This window comes from Lissotriton vulgaris, chromosome 2_1 (assembly GCF_964263255.1).
Source record: "Lissotriton vulgaris chromosome 2_1, aLisVul1.2, whole genome shotgun sequence".
In the NCBI taxonomy this organism is placed as follows: Eukaryota; Metazoa; Chordata; class Amphibia; order Caudata; family Salamandridae; genus Lissotriton; species Lissotriton vulgaris.
In genome coordinates this window covers 936,041,307-936,057,165 of record NC_141687.1, presented here as the reverse complement: position 1 = coordinate 936,057,165, position 15,859 = coordinate 936,041,307, and positions in this window count along the sequence as shown.

Sequence of the window (15,859 nt, the reverse complement as noted above, 5' to 3'; positions counted from 1 at the left end):
GTGGGTTGTAAGCCCACAGTATTGTAAACAATATTAAGCCTGGGCAGAGTTCGCAGAGTTCTACTCTGCGAAACTCTGCGAAGTGACGCAAAAACTCTGTTGTGCTCTGTGGAGCAGCGAAGTATGGCAAGTAGCATTGCTCGCACTAATTTTTAGCGCCTGGAGTTTGTCCCTTACCATAAAATCAGTGCAAACAGCACAATGGGCAGCACAAGAGGGCGCTGCTTCATTCTGCCACTCAAGTAGATGTTCTACTCGAGAAGCAGCATCCTCAATGCGAGCTGTTGATTTCTCAATGAGAGCGGTCGTGACCTAATGCGAGCTGTTGTGACCTGCTGCGACCTGCCGCATTGAGAAATCTTGCTGGGAGGAGGTCTGTAGCGTGATTTTTTCACATGAGCGCTCGCCAACTTAACTTTGGTGAGCCTCTTGAGAGAAAAACTTCTCTCTGTGTCACTTCTTGGAGTTTCACGAAACTTCGAGCTCTGTGCGGAATACAGAATACGAAAACCTACGCGAACTCTGCCAGCATAGCAGAATTCTTCACCCACCCCTAAATAATATTTCTCATAGCACAGCACAGGTGCTGTGTAGGCAACACCTAAAAAGTCCAGCATTTTCAGATGGTCTGTACTTTATGATATTTCAGAAGATTTTGAAAACAAAAGGAAAAAAAGATAGTGCAGATCTCCTATGTCACACATTTGTCTGTCATTCAGCAAGGTTTGGGTTGTATTATAGGACTTGTGGTCCTCTTTCTCTAATTATAAACGAAATCTAACATCAGTGCATAAATAATAAAACTAGAACTGGCTAAGCTTTAATCTGTATTTCCATGAAGCAGAAGGTAGGAGAGTAAAGAAATACGCTCAATCAATAAAGGAATTATTTACATTAACCCAACAAATAAAAAAAACTTTCAGGGCTCCTTTCTCAGACGAAATATAGCATTAATATTATTATGCCATCCTGTGTTAAAATCTGGTTAATGAACACACTGAAAATTATGTTTTAAAGAAATACCCCTCTCTCTCCACCACGTGATGAAGTCCTAAAGAAGGCCCTAGAGCCTGGCCTTTGACTAACTGTGTCCTTAAACGCTGTTCACAGCTCTTTAAACACCTGTTGTGCGTAAATATGAAGAGATGGCACAGCATAGAAAGCCTTTAAGTTAAAACAAGTAACTGCTAACAATGGCGACATATTTGGTTTGATCAAGTCAGTGGAAAAATGCCATTGAGGGGTGCCAGAGACGTAATTTGCATTAAAGGTATACACTTTACACCAAATGAAAGGCTCGCCTTCTTGGGTGCAATAGATTCAGCTCTTTAGTAACAAAGACTTAAGATGATTCCAGCTGCTTACTTCCGTGTGATCCATTTCTTATTAATATGAATCCAGTAGTTTGGCCAGAATGGATTAAAGCTAAAAAACGCAACATGGAGGGGTGCTACCTGCATTGTCGGTTACGAGATATTGTTCAAGGACTATTAAAATTGTCTTTGTGCTATTCTTATGAAAACATGGCATTTTTACTTTTTTTTTACAAATGTACATTTTTATTTAATTCACTAAGGGTATTCAAAACTACAAAAATACAGCAACCCTTCCTAGAGATTTCTAATGGCAAGAAACGGGCAGCACAGGTGAACAGACCGATATTTCCTGTGCCAAAAGCCGATACTGTCAGATATGATGATACACGTAAGTAGATTTCTCTTTTTTTAAAACGAGCACGTCACTGCAGCTCTACATTAACATGGCACCTGCGAGAAGCTCCTTAAACCCAAATTCAGCAAGTGTCGCTTGCCTAACACGCCACGTGCGCGAGGCACCGGCGCCAGCTCGGCTGCATTAATCTCTGCCCCCCGTGAAACGCAGGGCTTTTATTGATCTCCAAAAGGGCCATTCATCAATAGTCGAGTCACAATATAAGGCAATATGGGGAAGGCGTTAAAAATGAGAAGAAGGGTTGGTTTATCTCCGAGGCGCAGGACGCGCAGAATCAATGCAGCTCTGAGAAGGAACAAGCCCGGCCTCCATAATGGATGAACCACTGTGAAAGCATGAACATCCACCAAGCTGATAGAAAAGAGAGAACGATGGGGTTCCCATGGACGTGGGGGCAGGTGGCTAATTGAGGGATGAGACGTCATCTAGTAGTGTGTAGCTGCTGCTTTGGAAATCTGTACACCAGAGTGGTCTCTGGGCAAACCACTTTATCTGTCCTTGCTCACATTTGTTACATTCGTCAGCACTCGGGAACAGGCTAATCTGTCTCGTTCCCACAAGCACCCCTCAGACAAAATGGGTGACCCGCAATGGCGGTGTGCCGGTGGATGCTGAATGAGTTTCAGAACTGGGCAGCATCGCCGTCGGTTCAGAGGCTCTGGGACATGGCGATCTGACCCTGGGAGTGCTGTATACATTACTGGATCAGTCTGACAAGACAAGATCTCCTGGGAGGTTAGCTAGTATGTGTACATTATACATGTGTCCTCGCACTCATGCACATGTGCCCAGGCGGGCCTGTGCCTAGACAGCAATCTGTGCACAATCCAATCTGGCGCCTATCTCCATCCGCCTGTCACTGAAAAATATTCCTCCCTTTTTTACTGTGTTGAGGGTGAAGCTGTGTCCCTGGGGGGCATATTAGCAAGAACCTTGTTAAAATTATCGCCGTTTTAGCGACAGGAAACGGCCGCTAAAACGGCGATAATGTGCTTGCTAATATGCGTTATAGTACACCAATAGAAGCCCCGGTTAGATGCCCTGCATCTAACCTTGGCTTCTATTGGAATTCTATAACGCATATTAGCAAGCCCATTATTGCCGTTTTAGCGCAGGAAACTGCCGCTAAAATGGCGATAATGGGCTTGCTTAACGAAGTTCTTGCTTATATGCCCCTGAGTCTTTAGTGCGGACAGATTTGTGGGAAGAACACACCGCTGGCAGGCATCCTACAGGAGCTGTGTTTTCTTTGGGGCCAGGTCGGATGGAGACTGTTGGTGCATGACCTGTATGAGGACAGTTCCATGCACCAATCCGCACGTCAGCTCTCCGGGACAAGCATGTCCTAGAAGGTTATCTACATGTCTACATTTCGGAACTGGCTACACTGATTAAGACCTTTGACTTTGCCCTTACATCTTACGCTGACAACACCTAGATAGTTGTGTCAATTTTCAACAACGACAACATTGTCTCCTCCCGTTTCCCTGACTGCATGCTTGCAATCGGTCCATGGATGAGCCAACATTCCCTGAAACTCATTTCAGGTAAAGTAGAGGTGGTATTTTTCGGTAACCTCTTTCCAGTTTGGGCCCCTTCCTGGTGGCATATGAACTAGGTCCCCTGCCCAGTGGCGTAACGAAACATGCGGGGGCCCCCCTGCAAAGTGCACGGAAGGGCCCCCCGCGCTATGAACCCTGTAAGGAGATCTCAGGCCCATCCATTCACCATCCCGGAGGGGACCCCCCTGAGCTCGGGTCCTCCGTACCCTGGGGCTGCAGGGAGGATTTTTACACCACTGCCCAAGCCAGGGTCCAGCAGGATACCTGGCTCTAGCTCAATTTGAGACCCTCTTAGACCCTGGACCCCAAAACAAGCCGAGTTTAATGGGCTTCTAAGATTTAATGTGTTTTCTCCCTGGAGTCACGCTCTAACTTCATGTACAATGAGGTGATGTGCATATGACTGGGTCCAAACAGAGGTGGCATGGTGAGCAAAAGAACAATGGGTTGGAGTGCTACCCTGAGCAATTGCAAGTTGTAAGCATTCCTTCCATCACCTTTTTTGTGTTTGATGTACCACCCTAAGTAGCATGGTTCTGCCCAGACGTGGGGCCCATGCTCACTGTGTCACTGGAATCAAGCTATACCCAGCTGATGAGCCCATAACTGGGAGAAACTGGTCCTGGGTTGCTTGGGTACCAGTTCAGCGGGGACCTGCCCTGTCAGTTCGGGCTGGCCTGTTCCCATGAGGAGCAGGGTTGGGACTAATTTGCATAAGGTTGGCACCAAACTGAAGTGGCTGGTCAGCAAAAGAACGATGGGTTAGGACGCTACCTCGAGCGACTGCAAATTGCAAGCATTCTTCCATCACCTTCTGTGTGCTTGATTAAACTTTTGTTTGACAAAGAATTACAGACACAGTAATGAAGTTCAATCTAAAAAAAATAGGCAATACCCATCTAGTAGCTGAATGAAACCAGAAACCTGAGATCAATCTTGACTTCCTTGCTACTCTTCATTATTACGTATGAGAGCACCTTCGAGTGTCTGAGTTTAGAATATGCTCTGAACAAAATAATATAAATCAAGGAATATAGAGTACAAGTGACAAACACTTTTGCACGTTAAAGAAATACACTGTATTTGAACTTTGGAGACACTTTAGCACTCATATCTGAACAAAGGGGCATATTACCAAGCAATAGCGATAATTATCGCTATTGCTTGGTTAGAGACAAAAATGTATAGCCGACCTACGGCGATTTTTATCGCAGATGAACCTTGGAATTACCAAGGTTTATCGCAAATGCGATAAGAATCGGCCACAATGCATGAATATCGCTGTCAAAGTCAGCGATATTCATGCATTACCGAGCAAATGCTCTTAGCCATGTTATCCACCTACCATTGGATAACATGGCTAAGAACTGCTCAGGGCAAGTGTTAGCTTTTGGAGATATTCGGGCTTAGCGCGAATATCTCCAAAAGTTGGTAATAGGAGATAGCGATGTTAGCGACTGTTTCCAGTCGCTAACATCTTGGCACGCCCACTTTGCATGTCATTAGTGATACATTTCTCTGACATGCAAAGTGGGGCCCAAGATGGTCGCTATCTCCTACTAGCTGTCGCTAACTGGTGTTAGCGACAGCTAGGTAATAGGGAGATAATTTTATCTCCGCTTTCTTGGCTTTTAAAGCCAAAAAAGCGGAGATAAACCCCCTTGATAATATGCCCCATAATTTTTAAATCTATTATATAGTGATTTCAACATATAACGTACCAAAACATTAAACATATCCCAGGACAATGTATTGCACTATAGTAGAGAAAGAAATCAGTAGAGAATATAAACAGCTGATCAGGTTGGCGAAGCAGAGAATAGCAGTCTGAAAAAGTCACAGCCAAGCAGACCAACGCCACAATATCCTGGCAGACACAATAGCACATTAATGTAAGTCTGTTGTGGAAATACTGTCCGGGCACCTATTGACCAAAATCAGCTGCGATTTAGAAAAGGGGGTGGTGATGAACAGAGTGTCTGAGTTAAACAGACCACTCTTACCCAGTCCAAAGATCAGGGCTTGATCCATCACCGTTATTTATCTCACTGCCCCATCCCAGCTCAGAACCTGGCTATATGCAAATCAGTCTGTCCCTGGCCCAGTGCATCATGGGAACAGGGCAGACTAAACTACCAAGCCAATTCTTCACCAGAAAGGAGACAAGCTACCGGGGACCGGTTTCTGGCATTTCAGCCTTCTTCGGCCCGGCTTGCTTGAATCCTGATGGAGCAGTGAGAAAGGGACTCATGTCTGAGTGTACCCTGCCACACCTATAGTGGCCAAACACGATTTAGAAAAGGGGGTGGTGATGAACAGAGTGTCTGAGTCAGATGTGAGACCCTTGCTCATTGCACCATCAGGATTCAAGCAAACCGGGCCGAAGACGGCTGTAATGCCAGAAACCGGTCCCCGGGAGCTTGTTTCCTTCCCAGTGTAAGAATTGGCTTTTGTAGTTTGGTTTGCCCTGTTCCCATCATGCACTGGGACAGGAACAGACTAATTTGCATACAGCCAGGTTCTGAAACTGGGATGGTGCAGTGAGCTAAAAAACGGTGTTGGATCTAGCCCTGATCTCTTGACTGGGTGAGAGCTTTCTGCTTAATTCAGAGACTCTGTTCCTCACCACCCCTTGTTGTAAATATTTTTGTCCACCCCAAGCGTGGAAGGGTATTCTCAGATGTGAGACCCTTGCTCATTGCACCATCAGGATTCAAGCAAACCGGGCCGAAGACGGCTGTAATGCCAGAAACCGGTCCCCGGGAGCTTGTTTCCTTCCCAGTGTAAGAATTGGCTTTTGTAGTTTGGTTTGCCCTGTTCCCATCATGCACTGGTACAGGAACAGACTAATTTGCATACAGCCAGGTTCTGAAACTGGGATGGTGCAGTGAGCTAAAAAACGGTGTTGGATCTAGCCCTGATCTCTTGACTGGGTGAGAGCTTTCTGCTTAATTCAGAGACTCTGTTCCTCACCACCCCTTGTTGTAAATATTTTTGTCCACCCTAAGCGTGGAAGGGTATTCTCAGATGTGAGACCCTTGCTCATTGCACCATCAGGATTCAAGCAAACCGGGCCGAAGACGGCTGTAATGCCAGAAACCGGTCCCCGGGAGCTTGTTTCCTTCCCAGTGTAAGAATTGGCTTTTGTAGTTTGGTTTGCCCTGTTCCCATCATGCACTGGGACAGGAACAGACTAATTTACATACAGCCCGGTTCTGAAACTAGGATGGTTCAGTGAGCTAAAAAACGGTGTTGGATCTAGCCCTGATCTCTTGACTGGGTGAGAGCTTTCTGCTTAATTCAGAGACTCTGTTCCTCACCACCCCTTGTTGTAAATATTTTTGTCCACCGTAAGCGTGGAAGGGTATTCTCAGATGTGAGACCCTTGCTCATTGCACCATCAGGATTCAAGCAAACCGGGCCGAAGACGGCTGTAATGCCAGAAACCGGTCCCCGGGAGCTTGTTTCCTTCCCAGTGTAAGAATTGGCTTTTGTAGTTTGGTTTGCCCTGTTCCCATCATGCACTGGGACAGGAACAGACTAATTTGCATACAGCCAGGTTCTGAAACTGGGATGGTGCAGTGAGCTAAAAAACGGTGTTGGGTCTAGCCCTGATCTCTTGACTGGGTGAGAGCTTTCTGCTTAATTCAGAGACTCTGTTCCTCACCACCCCTTGTTGTAAATATTTTTGTCCACCCTAAGCGTGGAAGGGTATTCTCAGATGTGAGACCCTTGCTCATTGCACCATCAGGATTCAAGCAAACCGGGCCGAAGACGGCTGTAATGCCAGAAACCGGTCCCCGGGAGCTTGTTTCCTTCCCAGTGTAAGAATTGGCTTTTGTAGTTTGGTTTGCCCTGTTCCCATCATGCACTGGGACAGGAACAGACTAATTTGCATACAGCCAGGTTCTGAAACTGGGATGGTGCAGTGAGCTAAAAAACGGTGTTGGATCTAGCCCTGATCTCTTGACTGGGTGAGAGCTTTCTGCTTAATTCAGAGACTCTGTTCCTCACCACCCCTTGTTGTAAACAAAATCAGCTGCAGCATTTATTTATTTTATTTATTTACTTATTTATATAGCGCCAGAATCGACTCCTGAAGGAGTATCTCTGCCCTTCACACATGTAAAAAGATATAATGCAAATGCAGCAAAGATCAGCAGCAGAAAAGAGGGGTCTTAAGCAGCTTCCTAAATTGTAAATGATTGGAGCATTGTCGTAAATACAGGGAGAGCTTGTTCCAGTAACGCAGGCCAAGGTAGGAGAGGGCCTTTCCCCCTAGTCTTGCCCTTCTAACTTGGGGAACCTCTAAAAGATTTTTGGAGCATGAGCAGACAGACCTAGAGGGGCGGTAGGGTGTGAATTAGATAGGACCAAGATTGGAAAGTGACATGGATGGTGCAACACATTTTGAATTTTACCCTTTGGCGTATCAGAAGCCAATGAAGCTGTAAGAGAAGAGGGCGGGAGGCAGTCCTAGGGGGCACATTAAGAACTAGCCGTGCTGCCTTGTTCTCGACCACCTGTAATCTGTTGATCGAAGTCTCACTAGCAGAGATCAGCAGGCCGTTACAGTAGTCCGGCCGGCTTAATATAAGTGCCTGACTCAGAATCTTTCGAGTGGAGTCAGGAAGCAGAGGAAATACTCGGCATAGTGATATTGGGGTGAACCCATAGGTCCTCAAGAGGTTGTCCAAGGGAGCAACATAGATATTAAAAAGTGTGGGGCTCAGGCATGAGCCCTGAGGCACTCCCTTGGACAGTTCCATAGGTGCCGAATGATTTGGGCCAAGATTGGCAGTCTGAGAGCGACCAGATAAAAAACTCAACATCCACTGAAAAGCAGAGTCTCTTAGTCCAATCTTCTTCAGTCTCCTGAGTAATATCTGATGCGAGACCATGTCAAACGTGGCGGACAGGTCCAACAGCACCAGAATCGGGGCACGGCCCTTATCTGGGGTCATCCTGATGTTATCGCTGACTGCTAGCAGGGCAGATTCGGTGTTGTATCTGGGCCTAAAGCCTGACTGGGAGAGATCTAAACAGCCAGTAAGTTCGACATGGTTTGAGAGATGTGTGTTAATATGTCTCTCCAGTAGTTTACTCAGGAAAGGAAGCAACGAGATGGGACGGAGATTGTAGAGATCTGTCAAAGGGGCCTTGGTGTTCTTACGAATGGGCATAACCCGTGCTGCTTTCCACTCTGATGAAACGTGACCCTTTCTTAGTGAAAGATTGAGAAAATGTTCAATCGAGGGGGAGAGTTGAGTGGCCAGGGAGGTGACAACTTTGGCGGGAATAGTGTCATAGGGGGACCCAGATTTAAATCTATGAATCAGATTGACAACATCTGCCCAGGTCGGCGAAAGAAAGCTTTTGAGCAGCTGAGGAGTTGCCAGTTCAGGTAGATCCACGGCCAAGGGGGCCAGGTCCTGGCTCCTGACAGAACAATTTTTTCATAGATTTTGGTCAATTTTCTGTGAGAAGTATAGTGCAATATTACTACATAGTGTTTGCGTAGGTGCCTCAAGGTTCTCACAGGCCTTGGGATTGGTGAAAGACTGGAGGATACGATGTAGGATTTTAGGGGCATTGCCAGCCATAGCTAGGTAGGAGGCAATGTAAGTTTCACTCACAACTTTATATTATTATGATAACTGGGCAGAGTAGTCTGAAACTGAGCTTTATCACTCTCATCGTGAGTCGTGCGCCAACGTCTCTCATATTTCCTACAAAGTGCTTTTTGTACACACAGCTGAGGGGAGAACCAGGCAGCCTGCTGCCGCTTGGAGCGGTTAGGGAGACATTTTAATGGTGCAAGATAATCAATCATCTTAGAGACTGCGGAATTGTATTTAGCCTGGGCTTCTACTATATTATACGATGCGATAATCTGTGGCCTTGAAAAGGAGGCTTGAAAGCTCTCCGGGGTGATTGTCTGCCATTGTCTACATTAAAGTTCAGTCTGGACCCTGCTAATGATTGCAGCACTCAACAAGTGTACTGTCAGTAAGTATTCACACAGGAGATCCCATATGTCTATAGGCCTGCTCACAAGAGGGTGTAGGATGTAATAAGAGTCTGGTTGTTCCATTCAGTGTAAAAGGTTGCAGAGCCACATTTTCACTGCGGATGCTGTTTCTTCCCTTAGTTGCAGGCAACCCTGTTCAACAGCACCAAAGACGCATACCTGTATGCCTTCCATTTGATATTTAATGTGCATTGCATTTGGGCTAGTTTGGGGGGGGTTCCCTTCCAAGCCAATTATTTCAGATTGAGCCTGAAATATCTTACAGGTAGATTCATCAAAGACCCGTTTTGCGAGTCTTTAATAGCGATTCATAAGGAATCGCTATTACAGACTTGCAAAATGGGATTCATGTAGGAATCGCAAAATGAATTGCGATTCCTACACATTCCTTATTTGCGATTAGCAAATTGCTAATCGCAAATAAGGAATAACTCCCCATTCATTCCTATGCGCCTAAAGGCCATTTGTGCCATGTAAGACCATGTATGTGTGTGACATGGCACACAAGTCAGAATCAGGGATGCAACAGGCTGTCAAAGTGACAACCTGTCTCCCTTGTCAATTCGGTAATTTTATTGATTCGGTATTTACTGATTCAGTAATTGCCATTGATTCCTATTGGCCTCAAGACTTATAGGAATCAAAGGCAATTACCAAATCGGTAAATACCAATTCGGTAAAATGACTGAATTATACAGATTTTGTAATTTCAAAAGACAAATTACCTACATCCAAATTACCTACTCTTAAATATTGAAGTGGTATGATTTGGTATTTATGAGTAGGTAAATCGAGATTACGTACATTTGCCCTATTGAGTTGTAACATATGTATATACATATGTTACATTTCAGTGCTTTGGAAGTAGTAAAATATACTATAGGTAAACACCTTATAGGTTTATTCTGTACCACATCCTTATAGTTATGCACTTTAACATTCAGTATGACAAACTTTTACATACAAACATAAAAATGTAGTTCTTTTTTTAACCAGTAGAGGTAGTTGTAGAAATAACTGTTTGGTACGCACCCTTACAAGATTTGTAATTGCTTAAATAAAGTTATATATGTTTTTTAAAAGTTGCTCAAATAAAGTTATATATGTTGTTTAAAAGTTGCTTAAATAAAGTTATATATGTTGTTTAAAAATTAAAATAAACATGTTCTTTATTATCCCAGATAATGTGTACTTTTATAACTTTTTAACTTTGTGTGTTTTAATTCGCTTGATTAATAAGCGTTAGAGACTTCCTTAGCGCTCCTTTGCGCTTTGTGTTCCTTCCCCCCTCCCCTGCCTCCGGACCGCTCTCGGCCGAGTATCGACCCGGAGGGCTGGGTTCCCGGTTTTTGGCGGCCATATTGGGTGTGGGCCAGGCGGGTGACGCGCTCTAGCAGCGCTTTAAAAAGGAAATAGTGAGCCTGCTCGAGTGATTACCAACAGTAGCAACTTTTCCCCTCCTGAGGTGGAAGCCGGGAGGTCTCTCTACTTTACTTTGTGCAATTTAGCATTCTGCTTGCATTTTTAACTTTGTGTGTTTTAATTTGCTTGATTAAGAAGCGTTAGAGACTTCCTTAGCGCTCCTTTGCGCTTTGTGTTCCTTCCCCCCTCCCCTGCCTCTGGACCGCTCTCGGCCGAGTATCGACGTCGAGGGCTGGGTTCCCGGTTTTTGGCGGCCATATTGGGTGTGGGCCAAGTGGGTGACTTGCTCTAGCAGCGCTTTTAAAAGAACGGCTATGACATCGTGCAGCGGATGCGTACTGCGGACTCGCCGGACCTGCGCCGGAGTCGTGCCAGAGTCCTGCCCATCTGAGCCCGTCCGTGACAGGACGGGACCAGGGGCCATGGGCCCGACACCTACGCCTAACACATCTGCAAGGACCCCTCACATCAGGTATACGGCGCAAACTCTGTTACACCTCAGACCAACCCCTCTCACAGAATGCTCCAGAGATTCCTGGCCATGTCCCGAGGGCCCTTTCTCTTGCATTCACTGCAAGTTTCAAGCCTCACACACCAAACCCAGTACTGAGATGTCCGATAAAAGGGAACAAACTCCACCCAAAGGGACAAAAGGGACAACGTGCCTCCTCCTAAATGTCCGCTCCCTACCTAGACACCAACTAGAAGTATGGGACCTAATACATACAACACAACCCGACCTCTGCTTCCTAACGGAAACTTGGTTGAAACCACATACGGTCCCTGCTATTGCCGTGGGGGTTCCTCTAGGCTATAAGTTTGTCCATTTTGACCGCCCAGAGAAAACAGGTGGTGGCCTAGCCATCATGCATAAAGAACATCTGAAGATTACAATACTAGAACAGAAGCACAGCCCTCTCCTTGAGATAATAATTTTTAAAATGCATTATGCCACAAACAGATTCTGGAAAGGAGCCTTAGTCTATCGCCCCCCGGGGCCCACTACAGGCTTCTCCCTTGCACTACTGGAACTCCTGGCCCCACATTTTAAAGCAAAGGAAGACCTTCTCCTTCTCGGCGATTTTAATATTCACGTTGATAATTCCGCACTTCCGGAAACAATTTCCTTGGTTTCTGAATTATCTTCCCTCGGTCTGACTCTGCAAAACCACGAACCCACCCATATAGGAGGTCACCTCCTTGATCTGCTATTCACCAATTTCCCCAAACTACAATGTCTTACCCCGGTTCAAATAATTTGGTCCGACCACTTCATTGTGGAATTTTCAATATCTAAGGCGGATAAGCCCTCTCATAAAAACTCCCTACCACCTGTCTGGCGTCGACAGTGGCATAAAGTCACCGTAGAGGAATTGAAAAAGAATGGAAGCAGCCCATTCCCACAGAGACAGATAGTATAGAGACCGCATTGACCAAATTCAACAACTCTCTTACAGAAGCAATTGACAAAATAGCACCTCTAAAGCTACACAAACAATACCCTGCCACCAAACAGGAAATATGGTACAATGAAGAGCTTAGAACAGAAAAACAAAAATGTAGGAGGATAGAAAAGAAATGGAGAAACACACGAACTGAAGAAAACAAGATAGCACATCATGAGGCCCAGACCATATATTATAAATATAACAAACTTGCTCGGAAGAATAGCCTCTCACAACAACTTGCAGAAGTGGGTAATCGATCTAAGGAATTATTTAAAATTCTTCAGGAGTTTGTAAAACCTAACGCATGTAAAAGCCCTGATAGCTTCTCCCAACAATTATGCGACAAAATCTCCTTGTTCTTCGAAAATAAAATCAATTTGATTTACGAAAAAATCTTACAGGCCTCCAATCAAAAAAGTAACAACTCTCTCTCTTCTCCGACTCTGCCGACACGGAGTAAAACCACACTTACGACATTCCCAGCAGTCAATGACTCAGATCTCACCTCCCTTGTGAGCCACATAAAATCTGGATGCCCAGATGATTTTCTATCAGCCAAAATAACTGCCTCCCTGCAAAATCTGCTTTGGCCCTATATTCAAACACTGATTAACCATTCTCTTAGGGAAGGATCTGTGCCTACAGAATGGAAAAAAGCAGTGGAGAACCCAATCCGAAAGAACGCAGCAATTCCATGGACCGACCTTTCCAACCTCCGACCCATTTCCCTCCTACCCCTTCTCAGCAAGATGACCGAGAGACACGTAAACACTCACTTGTCCAAATACATCGAGGCAGCGGAGGGCCGAGATTTCTCTCAATCTGGATTTAGGCCCAATCACAGCACAGAATCTGCCCTCCTCTCAGTGACCGATAACATCAAGATGTCACTGGATGGAGGAGACTCAATGATTCTAGTGCTGTTAGACTTATCCGCTGCCTTCGACACTGTGTCTCATGAGATACTTCTCGATCGTCTGAGGGAGAGGGGAATAGAAGGTGTGGCTCTCTCCTGGCTGGAAAGCTTTCTTTCAACAAGAGGTTAGATTGGGCTCCCACAGGGCTCATGCCTAAGCCCCGCACTCTTCAACGTGTACGTGGCCCCCTTGGCGGACATCGTAAGATCTCATGGGTTTACCCCCGTGTCGTACGCTGACCACACTCAGCTTTTGTTCCCCTTTAAACCCTAACGCCCGCAATACAAAAATCTTTTGCGGACGGAATGAGGGCAATATCTTACTGGATGGCCACTAACCGCCTCCAGTGCAATGTAGGCAAGACTGAGGTAATGCTGTTTGGGGAGGCCACACTTTTGTGATCTCCGGATTGGTTGCCCCCGGATTTAGGACCAACACCAAGCCCCAAACAGATCGTTAAAAATCTCGGTGTGCGTCTAGACAAAACACTTCTGTTTAAAGAGCACACAAATCAAGTAGCAGGGCCATGCTTCCGGGTCATTGGACTGCTAAGACGAGTCTTCCCATTCCTACCAGATTCTTACAGAAAGACTCTCGTCCAGGCCTTGGTTATAAGTAGACTGGACTATTGTAATGGCCTGCTGATCTCGGCAAATGAGGAACAACTACAGAGACTACAGGTGGTCCAGAACACAGCTGCAAGACCAGTTCTCAACGCCCAGCCAAGGTCTGCCTCACCCCCCCTCTTGACAAAACTCCACTGGTTGCTAATTAGACAGCGTGTAAAATTTAAAATCTGCTGCACTATTCACAGATGTCTGTTTGGCAATGGACCCAAATATTTAAAAGAAATATTCAAACCTTACAAACCCAGCCGTACCCTGCGCTCCAGCAGTCAGCAACAACTCCAGGTTCCAAGGATAAAAAAAGCTAGGCAGGGAGGGCGAGCCCTGTCCTACAAAGGCCCCATCCTATGGAACTCACTGCCCCCTGCCCTCAAAAATACTACCAATTTTCAATCCTTCAAGAAGTCCCTGAAAACTTTTCTATTCGTAGCCTGTTAGGATTCTACCCCCATCCTTTTCACAGTTCGGAACTAGGCTCTGGCCTCTTGGTAAAGTGTAAGCGCAGAGATACCCTTTCGAGGGTTGAATTCCAGCGCTATACAAGAATATAAATAAATAAATAAATAAATATATTATACAATGAATATGTAGATATAACGATAAAACTTTCAGGGGTAAAAAATTAATTGCTGTGCATGTACATTTGTGCCATGTGGCACACATACATGTAGTAAGACCATGTATGTGTGTGACATGGAACACAAGTCAGAATCAGGGGTGCAACAGGCTGTCAAAGTGACAACCTGTCCCCTTTGACAATTCGGTAATTTTACCAAATCGGTATTTACTGATTCAGTAATTGCCATTGATTCCTATTGGCCTCAAGGCCCATAGGAATCAATGGCAATTACCAAATTTGTAAATGCCAATTTGGTAAAATGACAGAATTAAACAGATTTGATAATTTTAAAAGACAAATTACCTATATCCCATTTACTTACTCTTAAATATTGAAGTGGTATGATTTGGGATGCGATGTTGGTAGGCATATACCGGTCGGTAACGGCCGAATTTGGCCGTTGCTGACAGGTAGATGCCTTTTCCTATGTTGGAGGCATTTATTTACAGATTTGTTATTTTTACCGATTCTGTATTTACCGAATCGGTAAAATTACCGAATTGGTAAATACAGACTCAGTAAAAATACCAAATCTGTCAATTCTAATGTAGGTAGCACTGTTGACAGTGCTAGAGGCGTCTAAGAATTCGTTATTTACCACCCAAAACAATTGGGTGGTAAATAAGGAATTCCTGTGTACATGCACATCTGTGCATGTACACCTGTATCATGTGGCACACATACATGCCCTAAGGGCATGTATGTGTGTCACATTGCACACAAGCCAAAAACAGGGGTGCTACAGCGTGTCAAAGTGACACCCTGTCAGGATTCGGTATTTACCGAATCGATTCTTGCCATTGATTCCTATGGGCTTCAAAGTCCATAGGAATCAATGGCAAATACAGATTCGGTAATTATCGAATAGGTAATTACCGAATTTTACCGAATCGGTAATTAATTTGGTATAAATACCTACATCCCCATTGCCAGTTCTTAAGTACCGAATTAGTATGATTCGGTATTTAAGAAGTGGTAATCTATATCGGTCCCTCGGTATGTAGGTAAAACAAGATTACGTACATCTGGCCCATTGATTTGTAACATATTTATATACGTATGTTACATTTCAGTGCTTTGGAAGTAGTACAGTATACTATTGGTAAACACCTTATAGGTTTATGCTGTACCACATCCTTATAGTTTTGCACTTTGACATTCACTATGACAAACTTTTACATACAACCATAGAAATTTAGGGCCCCATTAGCATGGCGGGCACATCCTATCGGAATTCGGGACCGCCCGCCCTAAGGGCGGGGGTCCCGCATGCACCATTAGGATGTGCCCGCCGCTCCGCCCGCCACAATACTAAAAATGCTTAGCAGCATTTACGTAATCAAATCGGCAGGCACCCCGCAGTGCCTGCCGCTTCGATTATGCAAATGCAGGTACCCCCCCATGTGCCACCCCCCTTTGGCCTTCACTCCGGGGGCCCACAGGGGGCCCCCAGAGTGAACACCGCCTGCCTTTCCGTGGCGGCATTGTCGCCGCGGAAAGGCT